Raw genomic sequence first — 13,530 nt, 5'->3', positions numbered from 1 at the left:
TAGCAAAGTTCTTTCCTGTAATCTTCATTGATGCAACTTTATATTGTGCACATATAGGCTCAGTTCCCGAAACAACTGTACAGTATTCCTATTTGGCAGGCAGCATAGGTTCTCATCTTATAGAAAATTACACTGGAATTGGTAGAATTAAAAGGAATCCCATTTCTTTTCTTGTTTCCAAGTTGTTCAGGACAGAAGCTACTCAAAGTGCTGAAATATGAGCACTTGGAAATAAATATTTATGTTATGCATTTTGTGTATCTATTAAGAAATGCAAAGCTCTGGTTTTATATAAACTCTACAGAAGTTAAAGAACACAGTGTAATACATTTTCAACATTTTCCCCCTAGAAACTTAGGAAATGACTTAGCTTAATGACTGCCACACAAGATTGGGAAATGGCAAATCAGTCAAAGAGCAGCAGTTCTCTGGAAGAAAAACAGATACAGTGGATTGTTTTTTCCCCCTTTCCTGTTCAGTTTTACAGCCCTACATGTAGCTCCCCAAGAGAAATTTTTGTTGCCTTTCCAAAAAAGAGAGAAGCCTACCAAGTACAGAGCCATTAGCATTAGACACCATCTACCACAAGCTGAAGACGGGAAGCATTCAACTCCTTGAATAATCCAAGATGCCGAGTAGCAGATTGCAACATCTATGTTTTCTGGCCAGCGTGAGGGTTTCTCGCAAGTGCTGACTCCAGCACTCCCAGACAGACATTTCTGACAATGTTTATGGCAAGAACACTTTAGGCTTTCCTTTCCAGGGGACGGTCCTGCTCGAAGGACACCGAGCCCCCTCCTGCCCCAGAGTTAGTGCCCGCAGAGGGTGTTTGAGGGTCAGTTGCGGGGGTGACACCTCATTGCAGCACTCCAGTCATGTCCTAGGGCCACTCTCCAGTCCTCCCCAGCCTGTCCCTCCAGTTACCACTATTGCTCCAGGACTCTGCCCTTGTTCCTGTCCTGGTTTCATGTCTGCTTTCGCATCCCTCTGATCTCTACAGGCCTGACAATTGCCCTGCTCAAGACACATGTTTCTTTCCAAAGGCACTGATTTATTAAAGACCAGTGGCATAAAAGGACAAGATGGACCAGGCAGTATCAGTGTAAGCACTGTCTTCCTAGTGCATTTGTGTGCATGTGATTTTACCATCCAGCCCCATCTCTACTGCCCCAAGTAAGCCTCTAGACATGCACCGAGATGTACCAAAAAAATTAGAAGTCATATTGCTGCTAGGAGGCAGGCCCTGGCATTCTCAGATGCCCTTTGGTACCACATTGCTGCCCTCTCTATTGAGGATGCTCTGGGTGCAGAAAGCTGAGAGAGTCCTCACCCAAAGCAGGGGTGAGTTCTTGTTTGCATATCTATTTTATTAGTGTCACCCTCTTAAGGCAGCAACAGGGCCTGAAACATCCACAGAACCAAAGAGTCACCTGGGAACTTCACCTAACAAATGCCCTCTTCTCCTCCCACGGCTCACTGCGGGTCCTCAGGTCTCGGTGTGGAGAAGGTTACAGGCACCCAGGAGCTGGCAGAGCTCAGGTTTTGACCCTGGACTTCTTTCCACAGCTGCAAGAGTTCAGAGGTCTGGGTTAAGTCTTCTGTGAGATGCTTTCTAGTGCTATGCCCTTAAAACAGCTTAAGGAATCACTATATCATATCCTGGTTTAATTGCATAGCACAGGCTACATGCAAAGGCACATCAGACAAGGTGTGGATGAGATCCTTGCACTTTCAGCTTTCTTCTAACAGTTGGTGCTTGCACAAGCACTTTGACAGTGTTTTACCACCCCGAGTACCAGGATCCAGCCCAGTTTGGAGCAATTCCATGAATTACCACATCCTGCTGTGCACTGGCTTTGGTCAGCCATCCAAGCAGCATACTAGCATCACTCTAGAAAATTTTGGGTGGTTCCCCCCCCCACCAATATTACCTCAGGTGATGTTCTTGGGAGTTGCAAATAAACTTCAAAAATAAACCAGACTTGTAAAATCAAGATGACGACAATTCCCAGTGTAATGACAATAGTTTTACCATTGGACTGCATTAGCCCAATAAATATTAAAATACTTGGATACAAACTTCTTACCACTCCATTGGTAGAGTAAGTTCAGTCCAGGCTGGAAAGCAATGCAAGTTGTTACCAGACAATTAGACCACAACCAAGGCAGCTTCTAACACCTTTCCAGCAGCAGCTGTTTGAATTCAAAGAAAATCCTTCTTGCCAAAGACTAGGTAGAGGCACTGCTCCCTGCCAGAGGCACCTTTCCAACCAGATTTGGATTACTGCAACAAGTACCTTGTGGTCCTGGCTTCAGAGCGGCTGTAGTAATATTTGCAATTTCAACTTGCTCTTTCAGTGTTGCAATTGGTTTCCCACTGATTTCTTCAGAGCTTCTTGTCGGTGAAAAACTCTCTAGCTTCACTCTGGAGGCAGGGGAGAAAGAAGCAATAACCTCTTCCTTCAACACGGAAACCCCAGCATTTTGCAAGGCGAGCAAGTACAAATTAAAAGCCATGCTTTTTACCAAACAGGGCCAAAATTCTCTCAAATGTCATGTCATGTATATGCCAAAGAATTTCCATATTTGTTTCTTTGCTCTCACATGCTGACACTAAACATATTCAGTAACAGGAAAATAAAATATTGACTATCCCCTATCACACAGCAAATTGAGCCTCAGCATGGTGAACCCCCCCCCACCCCGAAAGCTGATTGCGAGATGGGTACCTGGAAATCAGCTAACAACCCCATAGTTACAAGTGAGCCCCATCTTGGAAAACTGTATTCTATCATCATCTGCATGTGCTAATGCATCTCAATTTTTCATCTCCAAGCCTCACAAGGGACCTGTTCCCATAACACAGCCACAGCTGCAACCACTATATTTAGTGCATAGACATGTAATAGCACTTATGGTCCCCTTCCAAAGTCTAATGACAGCAAACTACTCTTAACAGCCCCATGGTGGGAATCAGCCTGAGAAGATGGTATAATTGCTCCTCGCTATCTGTGTGGCACAAAAACCACAGCCTGGATTTATCCCACTTCAGTGAAGTGCCTGGGATAGGAGCAGTATTATCTGCAGCTGATGGAGAAGATGCAGCACTAGGGTCTTCCTAACCATGAATGGGCTGCATTGCCTTCAGAGATGTCCCTTCCTCTCCTGCTCACAACAGAGCAGCTCAGAGGCAATCGAGCTCCTGAGCATTTTAATTTAAGCCCCCAAAGCAACACAGGAGGAACTGCTACCCGCATTATGCCTTACGGCTCTGCTGAGAGGCATCCAAACTCATGTGTGCTCAGCAGCTGGGGACACAAACCCAAAATCCCATCTTCATATCCCTCTGCAATCCTTTAAGGGGTTCCTCTAGTCTGATGAACCACAACCTCATAATCACAGCAAATCCACACAGGCTCCTGGGTTAAAAACCCACGGGCTTGCAGTTCCTCTGCATTAGCCTCATCCCACCTCCAGCAGCCTGTAGGCGGGCTGTACGCAAGAGTGCCTAACACAGCGAGCATCTCCCATTTCTTGCCAGATTTTCAGTGCAATACAAAAGCATTTCAAGGCCTATTGCCTTTTAATGCAGAACAGCGTTTCCATACCAGTCCTGATTATTCTTTATTCGTTTGCAAATGCTTTTGCGCCTCTAGTCACACCATAGTAGGTGTATTGGCCCAAGCGCAGGATTCAATTCACAGCTCACACACTTGAGACATTTACCACCTTGAGTGGGATTTACACCACAATTTTAGGAAGAAGCAAGACTTCAGCTACTAAACAGAGAATACCCAACTCTGGAAGAGCATAATCTGGAAAGACCTCCTGAAGGAAGGTGTCTCTCCCTCTTTTGACCATAGAGGGAGCTGAGTCTCCAGGGTTAACCTCTTTAAAAAAAGAAAAAGAAAAAGCACTCGAGCTCCAAGTCCCAATATACAGCCCAGAAATTATATTGGCCCCACTTGCCAGCACAATATCCAGACCTCACACGTAGAGGAAGAAGGCAATGCAGATTAACTAATTAATGCTCCTGGATACCGTTTTCCCCCAAACTACGGGGGATCAGAGAGGAAAAAACACTTCCTTAAATATGATTGATTGCTCTTGCTGGCACAGCAAGAGAAAAAGAAATCAGACAGAAATATTCTCCATCATTCCGCTGAGGCTTTGTCAAACACTATAGCTCCCGCATTTCAATGAATGATAAATTGCTTTTAAGTAGTGAGTTTTATGTCAGTGAGCATGTTATTATTGATTACTCTAATCTCACACTGGAAAACAGTCTTCATGCCCTACTGTTCTTTAAATCACCCAAAGAGTTTAGAGGTTGCTGTCTAACAAGCTCCTAAGTCATATCTTCCTTGCCAATCTTATCAACCCCTTGTTTAATTATAAAAATGTAAATAAAATGGAGCAAGCATTGGCCTTATGCCTCACAACTCACATAGCTCTTCCAAAGAGAGAAACAGGAGATTCTTCAGCTGCACTTGAAGCTTGTCAAGCATCACTTTAATTCTAAGCAATTTCTGGCTCTCTCGAGCCACATCCAACACCAAAGCACAGCAGTGGTTTGATGGGTAACAAGATGTACGTGTCAGAGTCAGGAAAGCCTCCATTATTTCCTTATGTCTGAGGAATATCAGTTTAAATACAAGTTAAAGAGTGAGACCCCCTGGGACCACCCATGACTTTGCTTTTTATCCTCACTATGCAAGACAGCAATGCTCTTGGTGGCAGCAGAGATTAGGAGCAACTGGAAGACGATCCCAGCATTGGCTTTTCTGGCCATTTAGGTGTTTGTTAATGAAGCCTGCTCCCTTATCCAGCCAGCTTTGATTACCCTAGTAAATAGAATATCTTGCTTTCGACATCAGGATGCTCAGCAAAGTAATGTGATACCCAGCACAAAGGGGAGCCTGGCAGTTACATCCCAGCATGTAAACAAAGACATTGCTGATGGTACCATGTTGAAAAATTAATGGCGAAGTAGGACTTGAATGCATACTGACATAAATATTTTCATGTCCTCCGGATAATCCTACTTCTGCAAGTGCAATGTCAGCATCTCCTCATTAGGTCTCAGGGACTAGATGCTATGAAATTACTCCCAGCATTTGCAGAAAGGCAACCACCAAGCAGAGGAGCTCCCAGCAGATGTCACTCAAGAGCAATCTGCTCCCCTGACATCAATCAGAATAAGAAGTGACCACTGCTCCCAGAGCTGGAAAGTGCAAAATATCACCATGTCATCAAAAAAAAAAAAAAAAATTTGTCTTGGGCAGAACAAGGCTCTTGACTTTCTGAAAGCTTGATCACTTCAAGGGACCTCAGTTCAGGAAATTGTCTAATGACAAGCAAGAATAAAGCATGTGAATGAAGAAAACTAGCCACTAAAATTGAACAGAGGAAGCAGCAGCCAGATTGTCAGGTTTCTCTACAGTGTTTCTACCAAAACACTGTGTTTAACTTGTTAGTGTTATATGTATATTTTTGTAAAAGAAAAAGATGAACAGTAAAATATCAATTACTATGCCAGTAATGCTCCAATCTATTTCTGTTCTTTCACTTGGAGCATCTCTAAGAATCTTTTTTTTTTTTTTTCCCATTGAATTTGAGCAGAACCAGAAGTGATCTGGCTGCAAGCTGGTGATATTCCACCACCCAACATGCACTAAGGGAGCTCATCCCCTCTGCAGTTATGGGGTTAGGTCCCAAAGTACTGAGCATCACCTATTAGCTTTTTTAAATTTATCTACAAGAAAAGCTGCTGGGGAGGACCATGCTTCAGGCACATCAGTGGGATTTCACGTGTACAGCACACTAAGCTCAACTTGTGCCTTTTCTTCTACATTGCTGGGTACAGCTCAAACCAGACACTTTTTGAGGGGACTGGCCCTACATTTATCAAAGGACACGTTGACCATCCACATCAGGTGAACAGCTTCTGTCCATGCTTTACAGTGTGGATCTATCCTAAATGGGCCATTTTCCAAAGTAAATCAAGTGCCTTAATTTCACTGAATGCAAGTTACACAAAATGGCTTTTAAAGAAACCTAGCTTAACATAAACACATTTATAAACAACTACTGGGCAACACTTCTTCCCTCCCTGTAAATGTTATTCTTTGACCCTTGGAGAAAGGCATTAAAGCAGCATAGCAAAGATCTTGTTAAGCAGCAACTTACTAAATCAAGAATTCAAATCAATAGCATAGGCATAGCCTGACTTAAAAACCTATTTTAAAACTAAATTAAAAAGCAGTTGCATTGCCAATTGACAAGATTAGAAAGGTTTCCCTAGCAATTGTTGAGATTACAAACTAATGAACCATGCAGAAAGAAGATGGAGCACGGGGGGGGGCAGGAGGGGGAAACGTACATGCGTTTGCACTGTTGTTTTTTAACAAATATGGTCACATCTCAAGGACTTATAGAAAGCATTATAACCTTAAAAAAGGAAAAGTTTCCTGGGTATTTCTCATTTCGGCAATTGCTTTGCACTAGCCTAAGGAAGCCCTCATCAGTGCCAAAGTCCAAAACAAGAGCAGCAGAGGGAGATTAAGCTAACTGCAAGGTTGGTTGCTTGAGCAAAGGGAGCAGGATGGGCTCTTCAAAGCCAGACCTTCATCCACAGCTCCCAGAAGGTAGAAAGGCAAGCATACACCAGAGCCTTACCTGGGGAACTGGACCCTGTAGTTCAGCTGGTTGCCAAGGGTTTCTAGGGAAAGAGCAGGGCTCTGGAAAACAGGACCTGCAAGGTGAGAGAGGAAGAAAACAGGGTTGCAGCTGAGGTATCTTCAAATTCTTCTCAAAGAGGAAAAGAAACAACTTTCCATGTCACATGGGGCTAGGGTTAGAAGCAATAAGGTGAAATTGCAGCAAGATAAGACGTCTTTAGAACAGTAAAGCACTGGGATAAATTCACTATAGAAACTGAGAAATCTCTATCAGCAGAGGTTCTTTACAAAGAGGTCAGACATGCATTCGTCATGGCAAAGCTGGCCACAGGGAAATGGGCCAGGCAGCCTCTTGAAGTCAATCCCAGCCCTATTTTCCCCACAATTGCACAAAATATCATTGTGCATTAACACAGCAAAGTCTTTTCTTCAGCTTATCAGGCCTCGGGAGACCTCAGATTGAGATGTAAACCCAACTCCTACCACTTTACTGTGCTCAGGCTCTCCCTCCCAACCCCATCTATTGAGTCCCCCCCAAGACGTCGCTATGGTGAGCAACCAACAACTCATACGGAGCCCAGCCCAGGGGTTATTTCACAGCCCGTTTCAGGCAGCAGGAAACAAGGAAGATGAAAAGGAGGCAGGTTTTCTGCCCCGAGAAATGCAGCCTAGCAACCTCCACACAATAAAGCACAAAGCGCATAAGCAGTGCCTTGCAAATGGGGGGGTTCGCAAGCCTCTCCGCAGGGTTAGTGGAGAGTAGCTCTTTTTATATGTCTCATAACAGGCTCATCACTGGCCTTGACTGCTTTCCTCCACCTAGGTAGCACAAGCTAAGTTTTTTTCCTGGGAAGCAATTGCCTAAAAAACAGGTTGGGAAGAGAGCACTTCTGGCTGCCAGACCCAACTTACATGAACTACCTTAAAAAGGGATGGTCCAAGACCAGAACTATATAAAAAAAATAAGGCAGATTCACAAATAAAGTAGCTCCAAACCTTTCAAAGCCCAATATTTACTGTTGCTACCTGAGCATTTGAGTTTTTTCACTTGTTTTTGAATATTGTTTGCTTTTTAAACAGGTAACACCAGCACCAGTCAGATGCTTTCCTGCCCTTGCTCACAGGGCAGGCGACAGGCTGCTTTGCAGGAATATATATCATCTCCTAAGCTGTTTGTCACGTAGAAAAAAAGAAAATTTGCACAGTATTACTCCTATTATCTCATTGAATTTATATGATGAGCTCTAGTGGCAGAGTCAGACCTCAGGTGCTCAATATACCTGGCCCAACAAAAAGTTATTGCACAGCAAAGAGTCACAGGATACATCCCACCTACCTCAGAGACCTGTGCAAGGGGAAGCAGGAGGAAGAGGTAGACATCTTGTGAACAATAACAGCTCCTTGGAGGATCCATGGCCCCATACAATGCAGGGGGATGAGCTAGGGTGACCCAGTACAGGCACTGCCCTCACCAACAGGGTCTGTCTGGAAGCATCTAAGGCTGGGTCCTCATAAAAGGCTCCATCAGTGCTCCCTAACACAGCAAGGGCATGAAGCAGCTTTGGGTCCATCCAGGAACAGCAGAAATGGGACAGACAGAGCAGGTACCAAGGCTACAGCACAAGCTAAGCCCATCCAACCTGGAAGCTGAGCTTAAATATGCTCCTGAGCCCATGGGTGTGGGTGGAGGCCCCAGGTGAGGCTCCTTAGGGCCATTAAAGCCCATTAATGCCCTCAGCTTTATACTGGACACACTTGGCCTTATGGGTCCTCCTGGCTGGTATGTTGCATACAACCCCAGGACACCTGGACTATACCTGCTCCTCCACCAGACACTGTAAAGAAGGCTCAGAGTTAAAACACAGCTTTTAGCAGGAAGAGAGCCTGCACAGGTTTATAAGCCAAAGAATTAGAAAAGCAGTAAGGAAGCACCCATCAGACACAGCTGAGTGAGTGTTTAGGAACTGTTGCATGGCTGTTATTTACCTCTAATCACCCTAATAAAGTGCTGCACACTTTTGGAGGAGAGCATCATAATCTGCTCCCAAGGAGCTCCAAGAGGCTGTAGAAGACAGTCCTTCAAGCTTTCTCTGTTATCTCCATGATTTCCCCTGAAGGAGTCATCTCCAGCCTGGAGGATAGAGGCAATGCATGGTCCTAGAGGGACAACAGCTTAGATGGGGAATGGACAGTTCAGCTTCTCCACCTGATACCCTCTGTGTCACCAGCATGTTTCCCAATCAAGTGCAATTACCATGGAAAATAAACTAGGTACACCACCATTAAATTTCATCATGCCTTTAGCTTGGTTTGCTGCAAGCAACCTGATTAGAAGCACCCCAATTAAGTGGAGCAAGGTGGACCATCAGTCAGAGAAGGTCCTGTTGTTCCCCACACCAGACCATTTTGTTGTAAGCCCGGCTCTCTACCCAGCTCTTTCCATAGCAAGGTGAGAGTTTGGTTTCACCCATCCATGGGAGGGCATCAGACAGAGCTTCTCCCCCTATCCCCAACTCAGGTGTGACAGCATGCAAAGAGGGTGAAAAATGAGAGGAGACCTCTCTGCTCAAGGCTTTTGGAGACTTTTGAGTGCCACCAGTACAATGATGTGGGAAATGCTCATGCACCTTCAGTTTTACTCTTCTTAGAGGGAAGAACTGAGAGAGCTTGTGGGCAGAGTCAGTGCTTTCTCTACCACTACAATAGCAAAAAAGGGAGGTGGCGAGGCAGGAAAAGGTGCTGGGGGGGGCATGATGGGGAGCTTTGTGGCTGAAGGCCATTTAGAAGGGAAGAAAGAAATAGAGGATGCAACAAGGAGGAAAAACTGAATTAAATTCAGTCAGAGGCTGCTCTATCACTTTTATAAGTCCTGGTGTTTGGGGTGGTTTCAGGACTTCAAGGGTTTTGGGGAATCTCCTTGCGACAAAGGAAGTTCAAAAGAGCACCTCGCTTAGGGTGAGAGGCACAGCTGGAGGAATCCTGCTCCCCAACCCAAGCTCTGAGCTTTCCCATCCAAAATCTGGAGCCTACGCTATATGCATCCCTTGATCACATACAAACTCGTAGTCTCTGGAGCCCTGCAAACCCCTTCCCTGCAGCACTGGAAACCTGCCTTCACCACTCAAAGCCAATGCCTCCAGCAACAAAAAGGAAGGGGCTTGAGCCAAACCAAGAACTGGTTTGACACAGCCATTTTCCCCTTCTTGAATCACGAGCCCAGTCCTGCCTCAGCACACAGCTGAGCTGACATGGTCCCAGCTCCCACACCCCAGACAGTGGACCAGGATTTCTCAGCAGCTGCAGGTGACAGGCAAGGAGGACCACAGGAGAAAACCACAGAGGACCACAGGGCATGGAAAAGCTGATATGGGACAGGAGTGAAGGGACTCATGCAGAAGCTGGAAGGGGAGACCTCTGAAAATGAAGAGCAAAGCATGACGCAATTCGCGGCAGAGGGCAAGCTGTCCTTCCCTTCCAGCAGCAAGAGCTCGTGCTAAGGAAAAGAGGTTGGAGCGGCTGGAAGAGAGCTGGAGCTGAGGTGGCTGTGACAGGCAGACAGCAAGACCTGCTTTCACAAGCTTCTGGTCCATAGTAGAAAAGATGAATGACACCAAATGGGATGTAAAGCCGCTACAGGTTATTATAACACATCATCTGCTGTGTTTAGCAGAGCTGAAGAATTTCTCCTGGTTGTTCTTGTGTTGCTGAATGTCTTCCAGCAAAGCCATCCTTCTGGCTTTGACGTTACCAAGGAATGGAGCATCCCCCGATTCCCTCGGCAGTTTGTGCCGCAGTGAATCATCCCCGCTGCTAAGGGGACCTGCTGCAGGATGTCCTGGTTAGCAGCAGCCGCACTGTCCCTCAGGAGAATGACTCTTCTCCTGCTCTGGAGGTGCAGCCTGCATCCTTTGCCCTTTGCCTTTGCTCTTTTCCACTGAGTCACCCTGTAAAGATTTACCCCTGGGGCCTGTTATGTACTCTTTTTCGTTATCTCCTGCTTCCCCCTCTGGGCTATCTGCATATTTTATCAGTGGGTTTTTTTCTACTTGCTTCCAGGTCTTTCCTACAAACTCCTGAATAATAAGAGGTAACTAAAGATCATGTGCAAAAAATGGGAAAAGAACAAAGCCCTTAGGCAGGCTTTCCTTCCACCCTCCCATCTGCCCCAGGGTGATCACATACTGGAAACAGAGCTGGAATTCCCCCAGCTAGCCAAGAGCTGTGCTGGGAAAACCCTGAGATGGTACAGCAACCTCTCCAGTTCAGACCCCAGTACAGTAGCCTCCAAGCCTTGAGACTGGCCACTGGTACTGGTATTTCCCTGGGTAAGGAGTGTTTGGATTTCATTATTTCCACTAGACATTTTTGATGAGAATCTGCACCTGAAAAATCCCCTGAACACGCCCACGGGCTGAGGCTTGCAGTCAATAGGCTTTGATGCAACAGTCCCCATTGCCCCCATCCTGCTTTCACCTAGGTGAGTTCAGGTCTGGGCAGGTTGACCACCCTTTGCCAAAGTCCACCCTGACGTCACACCTTGGTGGCAATGTCCCCGCGTTCCTCCCTGACCCTGGAGCACGGTGACCCGGTTACACTGACCATCACATCTCCGCCAATGGGTTCCAGAGCTGCTGCATCAGGTCCTGCAGCCAGACTCTCCCATAGTGATTCGGCAGCCAGCCAGCGGGGTGAGGACCACCTGGAGCATGAGGGTTGGGGACCAGGGTGGGGGGGTCAGCACCCCAACTCTGTCCTTAAAGCTTGCCACCATGTCATTTCCAAAAGGGAATTAGCAGCACAGCGTCCAAATTAAAAAGTGAAATGATGAAGACATATCCTTGACGGCACTACAGTAATTTAATTTATTAGAAGAGGATTTGCACTGGCAGGTTGTGCCCAGATGGAAACAGGAGATCACGTTTCCCTTGGGCGATACGCGAGGGGCTGGAGGAGCATCCAAGGTTTCAGCAGCACTGTTTTTAGGAACCTGCACTTGTGCATAGGTTTGCAAAGTTTCACAAGACATCTTTCCAAGAGCACAACAGCCCCAGATGGGTTTGGGAAGAACGCTTAGCAAATTGGAGGCCTTATAAAAGTTGGTTAAATTTGGAGTGGAAATTAAAAGTGAAGGTCCAGAAAAGAGGATCAGCTTGTGACACTACTATCAAAGCTTTTAATGCAACAGTGGAAATGCGCTTCCTTCTGCTTCATTTTTGCCCTCTTCTTACTGAAAAGAGCATCGTTCTGGGGTTGTTGGAGACTGCAGCTGCCAAGCTCCAGCCTGAGCTGCAGGCAGTGGGGGCAGAGACCAGGGAGCACAGCGGGTCTGGCCCCTGGGGATCAGCACAGGAGCACTGACCAGCCCGACACATACCTGCAAAGCAGGTCCAGGGAGCCTGGGGACACTATGCTCCGGGGCTCTCCCAGGTATGGAAAAGGACCAGCATGTGGGAAGAGATGCATCAGGGGATGCTGGTGAAATTAATCTTGCATAAATACTTTATTTCCCCTTCTTTCAGTTCAGCTGCGGGATGGATTCAAAGCTCACTGACGTTTATCCCGTCACTTGAGCAGTACAGGGATGAAAGCACGGGGTACGGGTAACCGTGCAGCCGTGCTGGGCAGCACTGCCTTTGCCTAGACCCACAGCCGTGGTGTATTATAGTCACTACGGAGTGGACAAACACAGGCGAAGCCGTCTGCCCTTCATTTTCATGACCAGCACCAGGAATATAAAACATCTCATTTCTTCTGCTTTACTCTTTCACAGATTCTCCCAGAGACAGAAGCAAGAACTGGGTCTGGAGGAAGAGAAACCAGGCACTGAAACTCAGCGTGCATCCCAGCCTCCCCTCCTGCACTAACAAACCTGGGGGAGTTTTCTCGCCAGGCAGAGAAATTGTCGCAGTGACTGGCAAAGCCACACATCAGCGGGCGGGATTCATTTCAAAGTTACACATCAAAGTCTGAGCTAGGTATTAAATTTCCTATATAATTGATAGAGTTAAATAAATACCATCAGAGGGAGATTAATGTCACAGTAAGGCAGTGCCTAAGATAAGCGGCACGTGGCATCCTCCAAAGACACCTCTCTCTTTCTGTTGCCTTTAAAAGGATCCGGGATGATTGGTTTAGTCTAAAGACCTGATTTAGGAACCTAGAGATAAATCCCATCCCTGGTGACTTTCCAGCTACATGGCTACTTTCCCTGCCTATTGCTATCTTGTCATGAGGATGAGATTATAACAGAGGCAATCACGAAATGACAGCAAGACACCTCCCATGCAGATTTCGAGTGGGAGCTCAGCAGCTCATGCCCAGTAACACAGGCAGTGGATAAACTCCCTTCCTTGGGACCGCTGGGAAAACTCTGCTGAGTGACTATCACACGGTTTCACCTCCCAAACTTCCCAGTGGGTAGCAATCAGCAGTCCAGAGCTGCCTACGGGAAAGCAGGTTGCAGCTTGTCGCCTTCCCACACCCTGGTCCTGGAAGGACTTGGCAGCCAAGTCTAAATAAGCAAACCTGCCAAAGTTCAGTTCGAGTTTGAAGCCTCCTTATCAGCAGGGTCTTTTTCACAAGCTGTTTCTGTTTGCCTTTCCTCTCCAGGTAGTATGTTTAGCTGCAACCAGCAAACACCCTGGCACCTTACTTTTGGGACTTAGACCCTCAACAACCACTTTGCTTTTTGAAATATCTCATTTTTTTCCCCCACCCTGGCTAAAGGGCTAAAGCTTTCTGTGTTCAGCAGGACTTCCATCCATCCCCAGCGTGCTTTGCTCTCTCAGAGCACACTGGCAGAACAGAAGTGCCCCAGGTCCATGCATCCCAGGAGAAGCTGATGCAGGCA

Source organism: Aquila chrysaetos, chromosome 11 (assembly GCF_900496995.4).
Source record: "Aquila chrysaetos chrysaetos chromosome 11, bAquChr1.4, whole genome shotgun sequence".
NCBI classification, from domain to species: Eukaryota; Metazoa; Chordata; class Aves; order Accipitriformes; family Accipitridae; genus Aquila; species Aquila chrysaetos.
This window is presented reverse-complemented; position numbering follows the sequence as displayed.